Raw genomic sequence first — 18,642 nt, 5'->3', positions numbered from 1 at the left:
CTGGTCCATATATTGTCTTTGCTTGCTTCAAGAGAATCACAGTAGAATGATCTGAACCCCTTTCCCAGGTAACTGGTTGGGTGCCAGGTGGGCCTAATGGTATATAAGCTGCAGGTGCCCTACTAGGGGGCTCCTTCTGTTAGAGCTGCTTTTTGGGGGGTGAGTGCTTTGTTTTTCCTTCAGCTACTTGCAGGTTTTTTTTAGGTGGGTCACAGTGTAAGGCTGATGCGTTTCTAAGTTGAGAGAGGTAAGCATGTCTTTTTGAGGTAATTTTTAGAGTATGCTTATGGATAGGAGGATGATGTTACTTAGCGTGTTTGCTTTGGGGTTCTAGGTCTCTTATGATTTTTGCAGAATTATGGGGCTTACTGTGAATGTGACCTTATGCCTTCACCTGTATGTCAAATACTGTCAAAGTTACAACCTTGGTGTTAAAAGTGATGGAGCAGGGTTTAGGGGAAATGTATCATCCAAGCTCCCGGTGCCAGTAAGTATCTGAAAACAGCAGAAATAGGCATGTAAGGTGTAGCCTTTCTCAGGGCTAGGGACAGTTTCTTGTGTTTCTGGAGCTTTTTTCTGCTATTTTGCTGGCTGTAGGGTTTTTAGACCTTGTAGCCTTCTAGATTTTAAGTGCTTGGAATTCGCTTAAGAGAGGGATATTTAGCAGAGGTTACTTGTTAACTTGTTTTTGGGATGTGGTGGGTTACATTTTAATCTCCAGCTATATCAAGCCCTTTGTGTAACTCTCCAGAGGAGTCATGAAGAGCTTCAGTATGCATTGCAAGGGGCTTGACCATATAGGTGCAGCATTACCAAGAGACTGAGCAGGGTCACCTTTTTCATCTGTGAAGGATAAAGGATAAGTCTGTAATTACCCCTGCTGGGGCTGCTGTGCACTCATGTCCTGTTGGTATCTGAGGTTTTTTTTTTCTGGCTCTGGTCTCTGTGCTTGAATCCTCTGCAAGGAGCTGTACCGTTTGTGTGTCCCTCATGGATATGACCTTCTCTTTTTGTTTTCTGTAGAAAGAAAATAAAATTATTTTACCCCAAGCACTGCTACAGGCTGGGAGATGAGTGGTTAGAAAGCTGCCTGGCAGAGGAGGACCTGGGAGTGTTGGTTGATAGTCAGCTGAATATGAGCCAGCAGTGTGCTCAGGTGGCCAAGAAGGCCTACAGCATCCTGGGGTCATATAAATAGAAATAGTGGGGTCAACAGGACTAAGGAAGTGGTTGTTCCTCTATACTTAACTCTGGTGAGGCCTCACCTCAAATACAGTGTTAAATTTTGGGCTACTCACTGCAAGATGGACATCAAGGTGCTGGAGCATGTCCAGAGAAAGGCAATGAAGCTGGTGAGGGGTCTAGAGAACAAGTCTTATGAGGAGCGGCTGAGGGAGCTGGGGTTGTTTAGTGTGGAGAAAAGGAGGCTCGGGGGAAACCTTATCACACTCTACAATTGCCATAATGGAGATCGTAGCAAGGTGGGGATCAGGCTCTTCTCCTAAGGGCTAAGACAAGGGCAAGTGGCCTCAAGCTGCACCAGGGGAGGTTTAGGTTGGAAATTAGGAGAAATTCATTTACTGAAAGGGTTGTGTGGCATTGGAATAGGATGCCCAGAGAAGTGGTTGAGTTGCTGTCCCTTGAGGTCTTTAAGAAACATGTAGATGTAGAACATAGTAGTATGGTATAGTGGTGGACTTGTCAGTACTATATTAAAAGTTGGACTAGATGATCTTAGAGGTCTTTTCCAACCTGAATGTTCTATGATTCTATGATTTTATAAGAAATAGGCAGAAACAAGTGTTTATGCAAGAGTGTTATCCACTGTGGTGAAGAACTTCTGTGCTAAAGCAAGACAGTTCTGTGTACTACACATGATACAAAATGAAAGAATTTAAATGGTTTATGGAAATAGGCTAGGTCTTTCAGCAAGCACATCTGGAAAATCAGAAGTTCATGTGATTGTTTATAAAGGATAAGGCCAATGACTGAAATTATATCCCTCAGCATGGACAGATAAGAGGAAAAGTGTTATGTAGGCAATAGAGTTGCTGAAAAGATTATGCTTAATCTGTGTACATAAATGAGTACATTTAGGGAGGGAAAAAAAAATCTAAGGATTGTCTTCTAATAAAATAAATTACCACTTAACAGAAAAAATTGAACTACCAAAACTGAGAATTCTAGTGCATGATAAAACAGCAGCCAAGAGTGAAACAGATATTCAGGTATTCACAAAAGACTCATAGAAAATTTTCATAAAGGAAAAGAAGCTGCATAACAAAGTAAATTTAATAATGGGAAAAACTAATGAGATAAGGAGTAATAACATTTGTATTAAAATACTGTTGCAGAAAATTTTAATAAAGTTAGTGGTGGTTTGTTGCTAAGAATGTGTTGAAGATTCACGATTAGATTTAAATAGTCACAGATGCCTCTACAGAACTTTCAGAAAAATATCATGTACCAATACATAAATTGTAGTTCTGTGGATGTGTAGCTCTGATTTCTTATAAGACACAGTGAATACATACTGCTAACAGCAGAGCATATATTCTTGGAACAGTGACAGATATGTCAGTTTTCTTTTGTCAGATATATTGTCAAAGAATCACCTCATCTACAAGAGATTATTTTTTAATGCTGTTTTTGGTGGTAAAGTGATAGAAATTAACACTGGATAGACAGATATCAAGCTTATTGTTTGAATTATGTTACACATAAGTTTACAGACCTGTAACAGAGATTACTGATTTTCAAGTTCTACTTTTAAAAACAGTGACATTTAATTGTTATGTGGAATGGAATTGAAAGATGCAAACTAAATATTGAATTTGTAAGACAATTAAGAATTATTTAGGTCAAAGGTGCAAAGTCTAACTTCAACATATTTTGCAGGACAGATGAACTCTACAGCAAAACTTTTTGCAAGTTTGTGTGAATAATAATCAGAAAACATAATGGAAATAAAATGATAGCTTCCAAAAAAATGGAACAATGAACTGATCAACAAAGAAATTGAAATTTAAAAGATCCTTTACTGACACAGGTAAAAAGAACACCATAAATGGGATAAGTTGGAAGTAACTTAGGTGCAATTCCCAAACATTAAATGAAAATTTGGTCTCATTACATTTTACATTTATATAAACAATCAGTACAAGATACCTTGCTCTCTGCTCATCTTTACCAACAATAATATGGTCACTCATTATATCCTTATAAAGTGTGGGTAAAGTTAATCCACAGCTACTTTCTTCAAGCATATATTTACTATACTGACATACTGGATCTAATAGTGCATTATACAGGAAATCAGGAAAGGAAACAACATTGGTAAAAGAGCTTTTTACAAAGCAGCAGAAGTAAGTGACAACAGGTATTTGAGGGCTCACAAGGGCAACTTAACAAATGGTGTGATATTATAAGATCATACAGCATTTTTGTTTTATTGCTTATCAGGGAAAGTAAAATGTACAAAATTATATTTTCTAGAGGAATTTCAAAGAGTAATAAAATTAGTGATAATATCAAAATTAGTTATAAATAAATTAAGGCAAATTAAAGAAAAGGAGGTTTGAGCATAGTCCAAAAAGTATAGAACAGATGGAAAATGAAATAATAAAATTTACTGTTTGCTCACTTTTCTTTTAACTCTTCACTGGCCTTAATAGGACTTGGAAGAATCACATCGGAAAACTATATTGGAAAATAAGGGGGGAGGAACAAAAAAAAGTTCAACCTCAATTAAAGGGTATGATTCCTGAATAAATGTGAAGGACTTAGATAAAAGCAACTGGAAATTGTAAAAAAATTTATGAAAGGAGACATGAATAATAAATGAGTGATTAACATAAGGAAATAAGAACACAATACTCAGGATTATAACAGTGTGTAGCATAAGTATATGATAAAAGGTTTTAATAGTCTCTGCAGATGAATAAGAATAGAGGAAAGGTTTTGTCTCTCTGGTGCCTTCTTTACAATGCTGGGTGTAAGTGAGTACTTAGACAAGATTAAAAAATACTGCAAACATACTTCAGCTTAATGTTCTATTTTCAGTTCAGTGACTTGGTAATCTTGACAGGGTTTCCATATATTTAGCAACATAAATCCATCTATGCAACTTCTTACTTCCACTGTATCCCTTACCAAAGAATTCCATCTTTTGGAAGAACAATCTTTTCTTTGTTTTGAGCTGGCTTCATTTATTGTTCTCTAGTTTCTTTCTAGCAACAAATACTGAAACCTCAAGCCCCATCCACTCATGTCTATGACATACAGCTCTGTCATATCCACCCTCTCTTTCCCAGTTCTCTAAATTCAGCTGTTCTTTGAACTGGAGCTAGTTCATACTTTATCAACCCCTGTGCTCCTACAAACCGTTTCCAGGTCCATGTTATACTTGTAGAGTTTGAGGGAACCACAACTGTAGACAGTATTTGAGGTACAGATTAACACTCGTATAATAAAGTTTTCTCATTCTTCCTTTTCTCATCATTTTGAATATTTCTGATTGCTTCTGAGAAGTAGGTTGACAGTTTATGGAGTCATCTGTAGGGAAAAAAGATCTATTCCTCAATGATATTGGTGATCGTAGTCTGCAATTTTGTGTAAATTTTCCGGCTGTATATTTTCTCATTTATCTACACAGAATTTTATCTGCCATTTAACTTTCCAGTTACTCAGTCTCATAACTCTTCACATCTTCAGTTGACCCTTATTACTCTAAATCTGGTATCTTCAGCAAACTTCCATGCTTCTCTACTCTCTGCTTTACATCATTTATGAATATTTTGAACAACACAGATTGCAGCACATATCCCTGATGAGTTCCACTGCTGACTCTGCTTTGCCGAAATAATTTACTTCTGTTGTGTTTCCTGTTTAACCAGTTATTGGATTTATGAGAACCTTCCTCTTGTGTCCTAGCAGCTTAAATTCTTTTGCTGAGAGAATTTGCCAACAGCTTTTTTGGAAACCCAAATAGATTAATAACATCCAAGTTAACAGTGACCCAGTCTTGCAGAATCTGTCACTTCTGCTGTTTAGGAAGGTTTGAGCAGAAACACACACATACACACTACTCTTTAAAATGATAACTTATATGTAATGTGACTTTTTATGTATGATTGCGAAGTTGCAGAAAGAAAACATGGAGAATGGCAATACTCCCTTCTCTACCAAGCGTATCGCGGTCTTTTGTAGATTAAAGGCGTGTGGTGGTTTTACCCTGATGGATAGTTAAACTCCACCACAACAACCCTCTCACTATCTGAGAGTGAGAGAGGGGGAAGAAAGTATGATGGAAAGGAAAAGGCTTATGGGTTGAGATAAGGATTATTTAATTAAAGGGAAAAGAAAGAGGGAAGCAAAAATAAAATAGAAAAAGCAAAGGCCAAATGGAAACAAAGAAAAAGAATTATCTACTTCCCATCAATGAGTGATATTCAGCCACATCCTGGGAAGCAGGGCCTCAATAAGCATGGCAGTAGCTCAGGAGGACAGAGGTCTTCATAACAAACCCCACCACTACACAGACACTTCTCATTCCTCTTCCCCAGCTGATATTGCTGAGTGTGACATCATATGGTGTGGAATATCCCTTTGATCAGCTTACATCAGCTGCCCTGGTGATGTCCCCTCCCCACCTCTTGCCCACCCCCAGCCTAGTGGGTGGGTGGGTGGGGGGTGGAGGACTGGAGAAAGTCTTGGTTCTGTGCCAGCACTGCACAGCAATAAAAAAGAAGTGATACCAATGTTATTCTAGTTACATGAGCAGAGCACAGCACTGTATGGGCTGCTGAAAGGAAAGTTAACTCCATCCCAGCCAGACCCAATACAAGGAATTTACAGGCATAGCATCCTTAACCAGAAAAAGCACTACTGGACTAATTTTCCTCTCTGCTCTTCATTTTTTCCTCTTTTCATAGGAGATTTGATATCATCTTGTGCTTGTACTTGCTGCTGAAGATTGTATCAAATGAGTTTTCCTTATCAAAATGATTACAGACCATCTTGGAAGGTTTGTGAGTCAGGACTTCCCCTTTACAGAGGCCATTCTATAAAGGATTAGCAAGGAGAATCTATGATTCAGTTGTGAGAAGTAACGCTAGGCACCAATCTCACAAAGGTAAACTCATAATGGTATGGCAATTTGGTGGTTAAAATCATACAAACTGGTGTTCCTTTTATCCTTGATAATCAGTCAGAAAGGCATGTCTAGGGAAACAATATAAATACCAGGAAAGGTATCTGTAGTTTGCATCTGTTAATACCTAGTGACAGTCTTGTTCCAATTCATTGAACCAGTTCTGAAAAATTCAATTATTTCTAATTTCTGGCCCCCACTTAACTTGTATATATGTATATATACACACAAAGTTTTATATACATAAAGTATTTCCTTTTGCCTTGATAATTTTGTTTCCACTGCATCTTGTGCTCATTCTTCCCTATTCATTTCTCCCCTGTCATTTAGAGTTTCATAGATCTGAGAACTAGTTGAAAACTCACTTGCACTGCCTTGAGCTTTCTATTCAGCTGTATTTCTGTAATTGAAATTACATGGGTGTGACAAGGATCCTGACTGCAATTATCAAAATATGATATACTTACTATATTTGTAGCAACTATTTTCACTACTGAGCCTTTGTTTGGCTAAATATATCTGTGTTGATATTGGTTCATTGGTTTTAATAAGCCTGTTGCTGATATACATTTCTCTCATCAGAAACTGCAGACTCAACTAACAAATCAATATCTCATTCTTTTTAAGTTATCCATATTTGCTTATATTTTATATGCATTAATCAAATCTTTCTCTTTTTAACATTATATATTATGTGGAATAGAAATGACTTCAGCAGCTTTTTTAGGCAAAAATTAGTATTAATTTAGGAGAAGCTATATATTTCAGCATAGCTCATTCTACAGAAAAAAAATATCTAGCCACACTACAGATATGATTCTCTTTTTTCTTGGATTGTTTACTCTTTTCAGACTTGACATGAATGTGAGTTAAGTATTAATAGTCTACTGGGAGGTGTTGGGGGGGGGGGGGGGCGGGGGGAAGAAGTGAGGCTAAAATTGGTTCCTGTTAACTTAGGGCTTAGTTCTGGAACTGAGATTTAGCCCTAACTGACAGCAGTTAGACTCTGAAACAGCATGCATTTAAAGTTCTGAAAAAATTATACAGGATGCCCATGCTGCACAGCACTCTTCTTACTCATGACCATTCTGTTGTGGATATTCCTTCCATGAATGTCATGCCCTGGGTAGGCATATGGTTTTTGGAGAGAACAGGTATGCTCCTTAAACTTCGCTGCCTGCCCCACACACACACACTCTGCCACAACAGTGGCACAACAGGATCAGTCCTCTTAGCTCTAACCTGAGACTGAGTGCATTCTGCGCATACTGCACTGTTTTCATTTCCCAGTGACCTGACAGAGCTTTCCTGCTTCACTGTAAGGTTCGTGTGAGGACTGTTCTAAGCTGACTGCATATTACTGCATATTCTCTACAAAAATTTCAGGAATTCCATTTTATATTAAATAGTCTCTTTTTGTAAAGACAGTCTAACTAAAGACTGTATGCAGTTCCACAACTCCTGGAGAGGGAGACAGAGTTGGAGTCAATTCCTAGATTTCAGCACAAAAGACCTTTTTTATGTCTGAGAATTTGACATATTTACAAATCATCAAAAGAGAGAGATGAAAATACCCTGAGGGGAAAAAAGGTAACTAGGAACATATGAATCAGTTTGATCTATTGTTTGCTTTTGTTTCACCAGTAATGCAAGTAGTAATAAAACAGGATAAAAAGTAAAAAGGGTAATTTATTATGCTTTTGTTCTAGGAAAAAACATTGTCAATAATTATCTGTGAATATGTATTTTAATGCTAGCAAAAGCATGTAGACTGCAGCCAGCAAAACATTAGTAATAAAGGCCTGATTGAGTTGTCCTCTGGGTTTTTACGAGGATTGAGTCAATGAGAAAGTACTACAATATTTTCTGAATCATATCACAGAGTAACATAGATCCATGGTACAGCTGACCACGGACCAATCTAGAAGACCATTAGCTTATGCTCATAGATAAAGACTATATGAAAGAGAAATGAAAACTTTCAGTCTAGAGATATCCATTAAGTCTGGCATAAGTAGAAATTTTAAATAAATGAAATTGAACTTCAGAATGAGCTTTGTGAATCAGGCTATTTTTATAACCTAGATCTTAAATAATTCACAGAATATTGTCTCTGGGAAAGCTGTTGAAATGTACAATGTACATCTGTTGGTGAATTTAAGATTATTGGAAGGACTTGTAAGGGGTACAGGGCTTTTTTGGAGGAAGGGGGGTATTTTGCATATTGGCACTGCAAATGCTTGACAAATACTGCTCTAAAGGATTGTGTGCACTAACCAAAACACTAAGCAAGGCATAAACAGGAAAGAGGAAGACAAGAATCTGTTTGGAGAGGTTTTGCACAAAGTTTCTGTTGCTAGGGAAACCACTTCCTTTATCTGTACTTCTGCCAAATGCATGTACCTCTGGGTCCCTCAGTGCAGATCACAATTCAGTATCTAATGAAATGAGAAGAAAACTATGTATATATATGTACATATGTTATAGAATGTTCTTCTAATAATCTATAGAAATTGTAGGAAATTCTGCAACATAGTTCACAAAGAAACACACAGCAGCCATTGCATTTTCATTTTGTAGAACTTTTCAATTTTACTTTACCTAACTGCTGCAGATTTCTTGACTGTTTGTTTGTTTTATACCTAGCATCCACTGTGTCATTGTAACACCCACACTCCAAAGTTTTAAATAATAAATGCATAACATATCCTACTTTCAGCAGTCACTCACTGAATTCTTCAGCTTGCTACATATTATTTTTCAAAGAAGGAATAAATCTGGCTGTATAAATAGCTGTCTGGCTTGACCTCAGAATTTGACCCAGAGATGCAATAGACATAACCATAGTTGTGTCCACAGGCAAACCAACAACACCAAGCCTCAACAAGCACCTCCTGTCATCACTATGTCTCATTTAATCTCCTGGTTCAGTGGAGCAGAGAAGCGAAATTCACATAACTAAGAATCATTTCTGCTTGAGAAATGGTGTTTTCTAGTTTGTTATCCACTACACCAGGCTGAAGTTTCTCCATGTGCTTTCTTCCTCCACCCCATTCTGCCCTACCTTTGACTTAAGAAAAACTATTGTATGCCAGTACTGGTAGGGTGGATCAAGGAAAGACTGCCAGAATGATTTAAAATGGATGGCAAAAACTACATTTTTTCCTTTAAGGCTCAAACCCACCACCTCCACAATGTGAGTGTAGCTCTGTCCTTCAAGAGAAGTGAGAACTAAAATGCATAAATGCATGAGGAGACAAGTAAGCTCATTCTATGCTTAAAATAATGTCTGGTGTCTCCTAAGAGAAAGGAAGAAAGGTTTTCCAAGTTGAGCTCTGGTTTCAGCTTGAAAACATAGGTTGGCAGTTGAGAAGCACTTATTTTAAGGTTTTACCAGTGTGATAAAATCAATACAGGACATAAACGTAGGGTCTAATCTGGTTTTAATGTGCAATATAAATGTGTGATTACTATATTTTTTGTGACTCTCTAAAATGTGTCAAAATTTGGGGTTCTGCCATTGTTCCATTTTTGTAGCATATCTACTAGTCAAATAGGACACAATGACTTTTTTAGTACAATGCTTATATGTATTCTTCAAACAAAACCTTAGTCTTCTCCTGTCCTTAAAGATAAGCATGAAATGTTTTGTCAAACAGAAATCAGAGAAACAGGAATTTTAAAAAATAATGATCTAAGAAAGAAACATTTTGTCAAAAAAGAAAAACAGAATGAACCAGGAATAGGTCCTGAATCAAAATTAACTTTGAAATGTACTTTTTTTTGATTGCCATTGATGATATGTTAACTGTACATGAATAAAGGAAATCACAGTCACTGTTCAAGGATTTTGATGCTAGCATCAGGAAAACATGTTTCTTTTTATACAAAATGTTATGGTTAGAAAACAAACTTACTTGAAATTTGTTTTGGAAAACAAGCAGAAAAATACATATTGGTTCTTGGTGGAGAGTCAGTAACATGAATGGTAGGTGTTTGGATAGTAAAAGGCACTAAGGCGTTTGTAATGAAAAGGAGTTGTAAGAAAGATTTCTTCCAACATCTGCTTACCTTCATAGCTTGTAGCCCTTGATCAGGTGTATTCCCATTACTCACCCCACAATGTTGATTTCCCATTATTAAAGCAAACACAAAACATTTAGGGATGCCCAGTGCCTGAGATTATGAAAGAAAGCATAACTTGCATATTGCTTTCATGGCGAAATTTCTTCTGGCATTTTATAAAAATGAGTTTACTAGACAGACTCATAGCAGGTGCTAAACTGACAACCACAAACAGAGCAGCCACAACTGCAACTAATTCTCATGGTTATCTAAAATTTATCTCCTGAAGTTCTCTATATAGCACTAATTATCACAGTACCTAGAAGCTTACTATGCAGTTTTAAACTTGCCTACCTTGGCCACAAATAGGAATTCAGGCAGCCAGGCAGCAGGTGGAAGGGAGACAAAATTGTCAGTCTGTGTGGAGCAGTCCTCCCCCTCAAACTTTTTTTCCAATTAAAAAAACCTATAGAGATAACCTTCTGCAGCTGGAGTTAGTGTACTGAATGCAGGCTGGGCAGGTATCTTATTTTTAATCAAACTCACTGCATAGTCAACTCTGAATTTGAAATTCATGTTGCATATTTTCTTCAGCAAAATGATAGAAGCTGAGATGATGAACTAGCTATATTTTGTCACTATTGTTAGTTCAATCAACAATAAAGTTACTGCAATTTCTAAATGATGCAAAATGTCACCTCAAAAAGATACCATGGAGAAAGTTTTCCTTAAGTTGACCAATGGCTGTTTTGAGGTGGGTTCTGACATACATAAATCAACATATGACATTACATTTTTTAAGCATCAACACTAGTAACACAATTGTGTTTTCATACATCTGAAGTAGAATCTTTGTCATACTGTTTAGTAGCTTACTTGTTTCAGCATTTAGTAGGGTTTGCTGCTGCTTCTTAATCTTTTTATTTTTATTTGTCAATTTCATATCTCTTTTGTAAAGTAATAATTTGATTTCTGTGTAGTAGGCAAAGCCATGCTCCAGAGAAATCTCAAAGTCCAAATCTCTTCTGAAAAGAAGAAAGGATGATGGCTCTGTTGTATGGCTCTGTGATTTATCTATAAAACTTAAATAATGGAATAAATTAATTTACAGGCTGCCAATTTCCAGATGTCCTTGAGTGGAAGAAAGAACCTTCATAACCATAAAATTAAACAAAGGAGCAAGCATTCAGTCCTTCAGTCCTAAAAACACCTATGGAAACACTGGTGATACAATAACTCCACAATTCTGCCCTTCTCTGTTCTTTTGAAGCTCCAACATTATTACAAGACTCTTATTGAGGTCCAGAACCAACCACATGACATTGATCATTCTCAAGAGAGATCAACCAAAGATCATTGCCAGCATGACAAACTGCATGTCTGCACAATGCCAAACAGCTATACTACAGTAATATACATATAGTGCACTTATATGGGGAGAAAAATGCCGGGGAGTGAAGTCTAATAAGTCAAAGATCTGGCTGGATCCCCAGAGCAGTTCTGCTGCACCACACTATACTGCTGAACCAGTAACTGTTCCTATCCTTGTACCCATAAATCAGTGGTATCAATGTCTATCTGGAGAAAAATGTGATCTCAAAACTCAGAGGAGCTGATTTTAGCAAACTCCAGAAAGCTGTCAGAGATAAGTCAGTATGGCATTTGTCACAGGGACAGCTGGTTCTGTGGAGACTGTTATGACACTGCTCTCTCATGGCAGCAAGTTCACATCTCTTTCTGGAGTCTTGGGTTTTCCTGAAGACACCTTAAGGGCATAAAGTAGTCTTTTGCATGAGTTCTCAAGAGTGAACTCAAAGAAGTGGAGACAGATCTCTATATTAGAGTGATATATATATCGGTTATAATACAAAATTATTATAGATAAATTAGAATAACAAAATTGCAACATTTTCCTCATTCAGTTAATTATCTCCATATTACCAACCCAAAACTTTCATAAGTCATGAATCTGGCTTTCCAATGATTGGCTTAAAGTTGATGAGATTTTTAAAAATCTCAGAGGTTTGGATTTTAGCTGGTCAGTACATATTCTTAATATTATAACGTCAGGAAACATGTCTAGAAGGAAACTAACTTTGAAAAATGAAAAAAGCACAAAATGGCACCACATCTTAAAAAAAATATTTGTTATTGCTTCACTATACGCTTCCATAAAAACATAAGGTGTAATAAAAAGCATGTGAAAGTTGACATACATATCCCTATAATACCATCTGTATTTAATTAAATACAAAAATGATGTGCATTTTAAAAACTATACTTCTTTTACCCCATGAATTGCCATGCAACATTTCATTTTGATTGCTGGAGATTTTGTTTGAGTTCAGGGTAAACGTATTTTTTTTTTTTAAGTAGTACCACCTTTCTGTCTACTTTTTGTGGACCTACACTTTCTAATGATCCTTTGTGATGACTGAAAAGGATGACTGATGTGTTGTTGTTGTGTTTTTTTTTTCCCAAGATACTTTTAATTGAATGTTTGACTGTTTTATATTCCTCTGAACCCTTCACATCCACTATTTCTGTGTTTAGTCTCTTTCTTCATTTTATCTGTCTTGTCAGTCAAGGTTATGGGGAAGAAGTAGGTATTTTATAATTTCGTCTTTTAAAAGAGGGAAAGGTGCAAATACTGCTTTACTGTTGCTTTCTAAATAGATTCCATTGGGTAAAAAGCATAACAAAATTATTCATATATTAAATATTAGCTTTATGTAAGATGGATTTCTATTCATATAAATAATAAATTTAAAATTCTGAATTTGTCAGACATATACCTCACGTACAATCCTTATGAACAAGTCTTTGCAGTGTTAAGCAATGTTAAGACAAGCATGTCCTGGACCAAAAACTATTGCAGTAAGATGTTGGTTTACATTTTTCTCCCCAAGCAAATCCGTATGTATATTCACAGCATTACAATTTAACTACTGCAAATAGCCAAACTGAAAGTACTGCTTCAGCATAAAACCATGAGTAGGTTACAACTTAGCTTCTGAATGATAAATTTCTTTAAAAAGTCTTTCAGATGTTTTAAAACTAAGGAGTTTCTCATTGCTGCACAGAAATGTGTATCAATTCTACTTTCTCTTGAGTTCTAAAGTTAAAGTGGAAAATGAAAAGCCCTAGACTTCTTATTTTGAAAGTATGTTTGAAATACTGTTCTTGGATCCTGAAGTTTTACAGAAAATATTTGGGGCTAAGAGTATTGTTGTGGTTTTTGGATGATGCATGAGAAAATATTTTAACAAGGGAAGGGAAAAGAAGGAAAGACAAGGCAAGGAAAAAGATGAAGGTCTTTGTTATTGTTGTTCTTGTTATTCTCTTTAGTAGTCATCAGAACTTTAAAAGAACATCAGTCCTGGATATAATGACTAGAGAATAAATTCTTCTCTCGGTTAACTGATGCAAGCCCCATTGACTTCAAAGTCATTGACTTCAGACAAAACTAAGGACAGAATTGACCTCGGGACTTAACTCAAGGTCTAGTTGCACACAGATATAATTCAGGTCATGAAAATTCTGAACTTCTGCCATGTTGTCAGTCAGGTATTTTTCAATAGTTTTATAATCACCCCTTCTACATATACACTTAAAATAGCAATGTACTACACACTGGTTACATGCTAGGACCAGCAACTCCCATGCAAAATTCTCCAGCTGTCTTTCCACCATAGCAGGTTCCCACAGATTACTCATGATGAGATGAGCAAATACATAATTTGACAAAGTTTTCCAGCATAGAACAATCATAACTATGCTACATGGTATGGGAACACCTACTGCATTGGGTAGTGTTAACTGGAGGGAGGAGGAGATAATAAATCTCAGCCTGTAAGTCCTCTTATCATTGCCTGTGGAACACTCTGAAGATGCTCTATGCAGTAAGCAGTAAATTCTACAAATCTGTCAACTCGCTGCCATCAGAGAGGAAGTTTAAAATTAGAAGTGGTCCTTTATCCAAAAGAACTGGAAAACATAGCACTGAGTCTCTTCTCAAGAATTAATTTGATAAACTTTGCAAAATCTATGTATTTATAAAATGCAAAGTATTATAGAGTAGGAAGACAGAAGTATTTTGTTTAGTTACTTATGTCTTCTTTCTCTGATTCATAATTTGTAGTACTTCGTGAGTAAATGAGGACAAATTCTTTCTTCTTTGTGAAATAATATCCATCAAAGATTCCTAAGATTTAAATCCAAAAAAATACATGATCATATATCCTGACCTGAAAAATTATAAGCCAGGCAGCTTTCATCAGAAATGCCTGCCTCACAACTTTTTTTTTCTTTTTTTTTGCCTGCTTTACACAGTTAGATTCATCTCCTATACACCTGCATTATATTAAGTGCCTGCATTCATAGAATCATAGAATGAATTGGGTTGGAAGGGACCTCAAAGATAATCTAGTTCCAATCCCCCTTCCATAGACAGGGACACCACCCATTATAAACATTATAAGCATTATAAACACCTACATCTAAGCTAATTGTTAGTCTTATTTTGTAAATAGAAAGAAACAAGTACTTTTAGAGTGTGGCTTACTTGACTTATTTTGAGTGTCAACATTAGGATGAAATAAACTGTGTCCTTGAAATGCCAGGTGTATACGCAATGCAGGCATACATCTTTCCTCAGAATTACATATATATAAAAGACTATGTAAATTGTTCAAAAAGAAATTTATTGTCTTTATATTGGGTACTTGAATTCTTCAGCATCAACTTAGGTCACTGATTATTGTTATAATCCTAGTTCAGAGAGATGCCAGCAACCTCCTAATCCTGTTTCAGAAGCTTTTCTCCAGAAGTCAGTTCTCAGAAGGGTACAAGGCTTTGGGAAAGTTTTATTTTATTTGTCTGTATGTTTGTTGTTTTTTTTTTTTTCCATATAATGCTTTTTTTTATCCTAATTTTATTTCAAAAGATCTAAACGTTGGACAGATTGTTTTCTTGTTCCCACTATTGTAAATATGGACTAACACTAGCAAAATAATGGAATCACATTAGAGTTAAAATGAAGTCAGAGACCCTTTACTGGTAACTAAACTGGTTTCAGCTTTCTACTTGTTGAGCTACCTTGAGCATTTCCTCCAGCTCAGACACTTAGACATCACTCTTAAGCAGAATCGATCCTGAAAAAATGACCAGATGACCACTAAATTTATTCTTCCTATTACTCTTTAAACATCACAAGTGATTTATGACAGACATCTCTGGTAGCCAAAGTTCTGTCAGAGCTTCCATCTGCAGGGATTTATATTGCTGTTAAAAACTGGTGGCAACTCTTCCAGTTCACAGCTACCATACCTCCATTAACTCATACATGCCAATATGCATCTAAGTCAGAAGAGAAACATTTTAATTTAATTTCCTTTTATGTAAATTGGTTTTGGACACTTTTGATTTAAGGATATTTAAATCATATTACCAGGCATGTCAAACACTTTGACAGAAGCGGACGGTTTTAATCTCACTGGGGCTCATAGATAATTTCCCGTAGGAGAATACAATGAATCCCTTGATCTCAGCTACTTTAGCCAAACTTCTAAGGTGAAGAATACTGTATCTCACATCACTGAAATCCCTCCAGGTAGATTATATAGGTACCCCCAGCAGCTTCCCCAGCAGCAGTATTAAATAGTATAAAATTAATCTAGCTAGAAACATACTGTTTCAGAAAGCAGCAATATATTAATTTATAATTGTATCCTTATTCCTTTATTTTCTGAAATATGTGCAGCAGAGATATGAAAGAAGGTATACAAAAAGTATAGCACTGTAGATTATAGAAACACATAAATACATAAGAGCTATCAAAGACAGAAAAAGCCATGCAAGGATTTAAAGACACATCCAAAATGGTAATTGATTTTAATGAAAAAATAAACTGTGATAAAAGATGTATTTATGTAATGTGACATTTTTTTATTTGTTTTCTCAAGGGTTCCTTGCCAGCTCCCAGTAACATTTTAATTAATCTGTTCTGCAATCATATGCAAGAATTCATCATATTTACTTTTAAAAAATATTTTTTCTCATGTAAAAGTGTATAAATTTTAAAGACAAATAGAAACTGGATTTCTTATTACTTTTATTACTAAAAATAAATAAAATAAAAATGTGTATGTATGATTAAACTTAAGTTTGACACAAGCTAGTCAAGCAAGAAAATTTGAAATCCAGTATTAAAGCACTGAAGCCTGCTGATCAACAAATATTATGAAAGAGATGTGGTAAAGCAAAGAGCTATATATCAACAGTTTGCATCTGTACAGAGATTTTTACGTAACAAAGTTTTTGACATTGTTATCTTAGCCATTATTTAAGCCCTTTGTTAAAGAGAAGCAAACAGTGATGACCAAGAAAAATCTATAGCAAATGGGGGAAAAGAGAAGTGGGAAAATATCAGTGTAAGTCAGATCATATTTACAGATCTGTACAGAGATACTGTACAGAGTACAGAATACTGTATACAGATCTTTACAGATCAGAATACAGATCTGCACAGATACTGTATGGACTACAGAAAACTACTAAGAACAATAAAGTCGGCATAAGAAAAACTGTAGTCAGCAGAAAAAGCAGAACATGAAAGAAAACTAGTTATTTAATAAGTCATTTATTTAAATAAATTAATGACTAAATGAACTTTGGAAATGGCATAAGCCCATTACTGAATGAAGAAGATGATACTATTAACAGCGTACAGAAGTGACAACCTTGTTCAAACATACAAATTATTTTTCTTTAATTTCCAAAGGATGATTTTGTATATATAACACGAAGAACGCAAGTACCAGAAAAAAAAATAATAATAATTCTTCTAAAGGTTCATTAAGGAATAAGTGATGATGGTAGAAAAAGTGTAGTCAGAAAGATTTTGAAAGTAGAAAGTTTTTTCTAACAGCACATGGTACATGACTAGCATTCATTTGTCTTTGTTTAACTTGTTAAATTATGTGAAATTAAGGTCCTTAGGGCTCTTTTTTTTTTCTTTTTTTTCCAGTTCAGGTTTTCTTCAGTAATTGATTATTTAAGCTTTTTCACTGATTTCATCTAATTGAAGAAAATAATTACGTATTAGCTTCTGAAAAAAAGCAGAACCACATGTGTTAACCTCCCAAGTGCCCATATAATCTTTTTGTCCTTGTCTTCATTCTGTTCTTTTACTATTCTCGTGCTATTATATTCAGTGAGTAGAACAAAAGTGTGGAAAAGAGATTACATGGTCACTTAGGGCCCTACTGTCTTCAATGAACTTTATATCAGGTCCATATTTTGTGGGACTAACCCTTGAAAATGTACATGGTACCTTAGAAAAGGATCTAGTAAATGCAAGGGAGACAGCTGAATGTACAATTTAGAGAAAGCACTGACAGAATATGCTTCATATCTTAGAAAATAAAGCAAATAAATAAATAAATGAAGTCCTTATATCAATCACAGAATTATGGATTTGTTGAGGTTGAAAGGAACCTCCGGAGGTCTCCTGGTCCAATCCCACTGCTCAAGCAGAAAAAGCTAGAGCAGGCTGCCCAGGACAACATCCTGATGTTTTTCAAAGATCTCCAAGAACGGAGACCCCACAACCTCTCATTAATCTGTTCCATTTCTCAGCAGCCCTTACAGTAAAAAAATGTTTCCTGATGTTCAGATGGAACCTACTATTCAGTTTGTGTGTGCCCATTGCTTCTTGTTCTTTCACTGACACCACTGAAAATCGCCTGACTCCATATTCTTTTCATCTTCCCATTAAGTACTTATATGAATTGATAACATTTCCCCTGAGTGTTCACTTCTTTAGTCTGAACAGTCCCAGACCTCTCAGCCTTTCTTCATACGTGGGATACTCCACCCCCTTAATCATCTTCTTGGCCCTTTATTGGGCTCTGTCATTATATAATGAGACATCATTGTATCTTTTATTCTGGGGAGCCCAGAACTGGACACAGTACCCTAGGTGTGTCTTCACCAGTGCTGATTAGAGGGGAAGAGACACCTTTCTCAGCCTTCTGGCAATACTTTGCCTAATGTGGTGCAGGATATCCGTCAGCCTTCTTTGCCACAAGGGACCATTGCTGGCTCATGTTCAATTTGGTGTCCACCAGAACCCCCGGGTTTTTTCCTGCAACGATGTTTTCTAACCAGGTGGTCCCCAGCCTGTTCTCATGCCTGGGGTTATTCATGCCCAGGTGCAGGACTTTGCATTTCTTCTTGCTCAACTTCGTAAGTTTCCTACTGGCCCGTTTCTCCAGCCTGTTCAGGTCCCTCTGTATGGCAACACAAACCTCTGGTGTATCAGCCACTTTTCCCAGTTTTGTATCATCAGTAATCTTGCTCAGGGTGCGCCCTATCCCATCACACATATCATTATAAAAGTATTGAACAGGATTGCACCTAATATT

General features: G+C 36.1%; 1 long non-coding RNA gene across 1 annotated transcript; it reads left to right on the top strand.

The window, feature by feature from the left end:
* The first annotated feature begins 2,896 nt into the window (after nucleotides 1–2,896).
* On the top strand, nucleotides 2,897–13,357 carry LOC121068418. The gene is made up of 4 exons (XR_005818863.1): nucleotides 2,897–3,049; nucleotides 5,934–6,133; nucleotides 10,811–10,970; nucleotides 11,328–13,357. It is a non-coding gene; the product is annotated as an uncharacterized LOC121068418 (long non-coding RNA).
* Nucleotides 13,358–18,642: the final 5,285 nt, after the last annotated feature.

Source organism: Cygnus olor, chromosome 3 (assembly GCF_009769625.2).
Source record: "Cygnus olor isolate bCygOlo1 chromosome 3, bCygOlo1.pri.v2, whole genome shotgun sequence".
NCBI lineage: Eukaryota > Metazoa > Chordata > Aves > Anseriformes > Anatidae > Cygnus > Cygnus olor.
Note: the sequence above shows the minus strand (reverse complement) of the source record. Positions and strands in the feature narration are given on the sequence as shown.